The sequence below is a fragment of the Cannabis sativa genome, chromosome 7, assembly GCF_029168945.1.
Source record: "Cannabis sativa cultivar Pink pepper isolate KNU-18-1 chromosome 7, ASM2916894v1, whole genome shotgun sequence".
Taxonomy (NCBI): Eukaryota; Viridiplantae; Streptophyta; class Magnoliopsida; order Rosales; family Cannabaceae; genus Cannabis; species Cannabis sativa.
In genome coordinates, this window is record NC_083607.1 from 6,815,506 (window position 1) to 6,820,706 (window position 5,201).

General features: G+C 42.7%; 1 non-coding gene across 1 annotated transcript; it reads left to right on the top strand.

Moving 5' to 3' along the window:
• The first annotated feature begins 4,605 nt into the window (after positions 1–4,605).
• On the top strand, positions 4,606–4,711 carry LOC115698414 (small nucleolar RNA R71). Its single transcript, XR_004008162.2, has one exon. It is a non-coding gene; the product is annotated as a small nucleolar RNA R71 (small nucleolar RNA).
• Positions 4,712–5,201: the final 490 nt, after the last annotated feature.

Consider the following 5,201-nt stretch of genomic DNA (forward strand, 5'->3'; position numbering starts at 1 on the left):
ATGGCGGACTTGGTTTGATCAAATTGACCTCCCAAGTAGAGCTTTAATCGCTGTCCATTCACTTTGAAAGTATTAGGACTTTCACCTTTTAGTTCCACTGCTCCGTAGGGAAACACTTTGATCACCGTAAATGGCCCTGACCACCTTGATTTTAATTTACCAGGAAACAACTTTAGTCTTGAGTTAAAGAGTAGAACTTGTTGACCAGGTTGAAACTCCTTTCTGACTAGATTTCTGTCATGCCATCTCTTAGTTCTTTCCTTGTAAATCTTGGCGTTTTCATAAGCTTCATTTCGAAATTCTTCCAACTCATCCAACTGTAGTAGTCTTTTACGCCAGCAGCTTTTAAGTCCATGTTTAGAGTTCTCATTGCCCAATAAGCTTTGTGTTCTAACTCCACCGGTAAATGACACGCCTTTCCAAACACCAACCGATATGGTGACATCCCAATTGGCGTTTTGAACGCTGTTCTATAAGCCCACAATGCGTCATCCAACTTTCTTGACCAATCTTTCCTTGATCTCTGCACCGTTTTCTCCAGAATCATCTTTATTTCCCGGTTAGAAATCTCAGCTTGGCCATTACTTTGCGGATGATAAGGTAGAGCTGTTCTATGACGAACACCATATCTCGAAAGGAGTGCTTCGAATTGTTTGTTGCAAAAGTGACTCCCTTCATCGCTTATGATTGCTCGGGAGTTCCAAACCGAGTGAATATGTTCTTTTGAAGGAACCGAAGGACTGTTTTACCATCATTAGCTGGTGTGGCTGCAGCTTCCACCCATTTTGACACATAATCCACAGCTAATAGGATGTATAAATTGCTAAACGATGAAGGAAAAGGACCCATAAAGTCTATCCCCCATACATCAAACAACTCTACTTCCAAGATTCCTGTCAAAGGCATTTCGTTTCTCCTTGAGATGTTTCCTGTACGCTGACAACGATCACATGCCTTCACAAAAGTACTAGCGTCTTTGAAAAGTGTTGGCCAAAAGAATCCACTTTGCAACACCTTGGCAGCTGTTCTAGTTCCACTGAAGTGTCCCCCACATGGTAAAGCATGACAGTGATTAAGAATAGAGTACATCTCCTCTTCAGCACACACCTTCTTATTATCCGATCTCGCACAAAGGCTTGTAGAGGATTGGCTCTTCCCAATAATAATGTTTCACCTCAGAAAAGAACTTCTTTAGTTGTTGTCGAGATAGCTCAGGAGGAGTGATATTGGCAGCCAAGAAGTTAACATAATCAGCATACCATGGTACCATCAGACTTTCCCTCACACTAAAGAGTTGTTCATCGGGAAATTGTTCATTTATTTGTACCTCTTTTGTATTCTGACTTTCTTCTAGTTCTAGTCTTGACAAGTGATCTGCCACCAAGTTCTCAGTACCCTTCTTGTCTTTTATGTCTAGATCAAATTCTTGCAAAAGAAGAACCCATCGAATCAGTCGTGGTTTGGCATCCTTCTTAGTCATCAAGTATTTGATTGCTGAATGATCTGTATACACTATCACTTTATTACCAATTAAGTAGGGTCGAAATTTGTCACATGCAAACACTATGGCCAGCATCTCTTTTTCTGTAGTAGCGTAGTTTAGTTGGGCATCATTCAAGGTTTTGCTTGCATAATAAATGGTTCTGAATACCTTGTCAACCCGTTGTCCCAAAACTGCTCCAATAGCATAATCACTTGCATCGCACATGATTTCAAAAGGTAATTCCCGGTTGGTGTAGTCACAATCGGTGCTGAGATTAACTTCTCCTTGAGAATTTGGAATGCTTCAAGACAATCTTTCCCAAATTCAAAAGGTACTCCACTAGCAAGAAGATTGGATAGCGGTTTGGCCACTTTGGAGAAATCTTTGATAAATCTTCTATAAAACCCGGCATGACCCAAAAAGCTTCGAACTCCCTTCACTGAAATTGGAGGAGGCAAGTTCTCAATTGTAGATACTTTGGCTCTGTCAACCTCAATACCTTCTTTTGAGATTTTATGTCCCAAAGACTATTCCTTCGTAACCATGAAATGGCACTTTTCCCGATTCGGCACCAAATTAGAGTCTTCACATCTTGCTAAAACCAACTCCAAGTTACTCGGACATTGGTCAAACGATGAGCCAAACACCGAAAAATCATCCATGAACACCTCGATGCACTTTTCTATTAAATGCTGAAAATATAGCCATCATACACCTCGAAATGTTGGGAGCATTACATAGCCCAAATGGCATTCGTCGAAAAGCAAAAGTACCATATGGACATGTGAATGTTGTTTTCTCTTGATCCTCCGTGCTATAGCTATTTGGGGATACCCTGAGTATCCATCAAGGAAACAATAGTACTCTTGTCCTGCCAACTTGTCTAACATCTGATCAATGAATGGGAGTGGAAAGTGATCTTTTCTTGTAGCCTTGTTGAGTTTTCGGTAGTCAAGGCAAATTCTCCATCCCGTGACGATTCCGGTTGGGATGAGTTCATTCTTCTCATTCTTCACCACCGTCATCCCTCCTTTCTTTGGAACAACTTGGACTCGGGCTCACCCATTTACCGTCCGAAATAGGATACGCTACCCCCGCATCTAACCACTTCAAGACTTCTTTTCGACAACCTCCTTCATTGGTGGATTTAATCTACGTTGTGCATCAATGGTTGGTTTCACTCCTTCCTCCATTAAGATTCTATGCATTACGGTTGAAGGGCCGATCCCTTTAATATCCGCTAAAGTCCATCCAATGGCTTTTGAATGCTTCCTTAGAACCCGTAATAGCTTATCCGTCTCTACGAGAAGATAGGGAAGAAGCCACAATAACGGGAAGTGTCTTATTTTCACCCAAATATTCATACCCGAGATGCTCGTAGGACTTTTAACTCTAGTTGAGGAGGCTTTTCGGTAGATGGGGTAGGCTTTGTTGGTATGACTCCTAACTCTTCATAATATTTTCTATTCGGCGGTCCATAAGAATCGAGCCACATAGCATATTCATAAGCTTCCTTACCATCTTGTTCTACCACCTCTTCTTGTACCAAAGTCGGATTAAGAGGATCTTCGGCATGTGTCTTTGTCTCCACCAATGGTCCACCACATCAATTGCAAAACAAGCTTGTCACTAGCCGTAGGATAGGTCATTGCTTTGAGCACATTAAATACAACTTCATCTCCTTGTACCCTTAGCTTTAACTCTCCTTTACGAACATCAATTAGTGCTTTCCCCGTTGCCAAGAAAGGTCTCCCCGGGATGATAGGAACATTACTATCTTCTTCCATATCCGGAACAATGAAATCGAGTGGGAAGATGAACTTGTCCACCTTTACTAACACATCCTCAATGACTCCTCTAGGGTGAGCTAGCGATCGATACGCCAATTGAAGAGTTACGGTAGTTGGCTTTGCTTCACCTAGCCTGCAATCTTTTGAACACCGACAAAGGCATTAAGTTAATGCGGCTCCCAAATCACATAGTGCATTTATCCCTTCAATTTTACCAATAGTACAAGGAATAGTGAAGCTCCCCGGATCTACGAGTTTTGGAGGGAGTTTCTTCGTAGAATAGCGCTACACTCTTCGGTTAGAGCCACCGTCTCATAGTCTTCCATCTTCCTCTTCTTTGACAAAATTTCCTTCATAAACTTCACATAACGTGGCATCTCGCTCTAGAGCTTCGCAAAAGGAATGTTAATGTGAAGTCTTTTGAAGACTTCTAGAAACTTGGTGAACTCGCTTGTCTAAGCTTGACTTTCTCGGCCTGCGAGGATAGGGTATCTTTACATGATGATCAATACTAATCGGTGGAGACCGTTGCGGTGGTCTTTGGGCTATCGGTAGCCTTCTCTGCCGTCGGTGTTGGTGCTCGGCAGGTTGAGCATTTATTTCTACATCTACCTCAACCGGTTGTGGTAACTCGAGCCCATCATACTTCTTACCGCTCCTCGGGGTAATTGCCTTGCGGTTTTCTTTAGGATTAACTTCGGTGGTGCTAGGCAAATTTCCTTGAGGGCGGGTTGCTACCCGAGTTGCTAGCCGGCCCATCCGAGTCTGCAGGGTCTTTAATTGAAGATCTAGTTTCGGTCATGAATTGGAGCAAGAAATGTCCGCAAACTAGAACTTCCACCGCAGGCTTGTTGCGGATTAAACCGTTGGTTCGATTTCTTTGTTGATAGAACCCACTATTTCTTCGGTTGTTATTCGGTTGAACCCATAATTGTTGTTGTTGTTGTTCTCGTGAAAAATTCCCAATGGCCTTAGCTTCATCCATTGGCAAATCATCCACATCTCGCTTGGCACTCCGAAAAGTGATGACTTCCTCCACATAACTCACAAACAATTTGGGCTTGCTTAGCTTGCCCCGCAATGATTTTAGTCAATGCCTCAACTCGAGCCGTTAACTTTGTGATGGCATCGACTTCTAACACACCGGCTACTTTCTTGGATTGACTCCTTTCGGTTGGCCACTTCTTGGTTGTTTAGAGCCATCTCCTCCAATAGAACATATGCCTCATTAGCACTCTTTCTCATAAAAGCTCCGCCACCGCCGCATCTATTAGAGTTCTAGTATTACCAACCAACCCGTTGTAGAAGTTGTGAACCAGCATCCACTTCTCTATACCATGATGGGGACACCTCCTGATCAGATCTTTAAACCTCTCCCAAGCCTCATGGAGAGATTCATTATCTTGTTGGCGAAATTATTGATTTCTCCTCTTAGCTTTGCGTACTTAGTGGAGGAAAGAACTTTGACAAGAATTTTGTTGCCAGATCATTCCATGTAGCAATAGAATTCGGTGGCAAAGAATTCAACCAACTCTTGGCTCGTTCTCTGAGCGAGAATGGAAACAACCTCAATCTAATGGCATCGTCGCTAACTCCATTAACTTTAAAAGTTTCACAAAGTTCCATGAAGTTAGAGAGATGCAAATTAGGATCTTCAGAAGGGAGACCACCAAACCGAACCGAAGATCGCACCATTTGAAGGATGGCAGGTTTGATCTCGAAGTTGTTTGCATCCACTGCCGGTGGCCTAATACATGACTGCACTCCCGTCAGAGTAGGGAGAATGTAATCTCTCAAGCTACGGCCATTAGCTTGATCTTCCACAGCGCCTCCATTATTACCATTATTACGCCCATTGTTCCCAACATTATTGTTCACATTGGCAGCCATGATTTACGATGTTTCAAATTCTTGCTGAAACTCTTTCT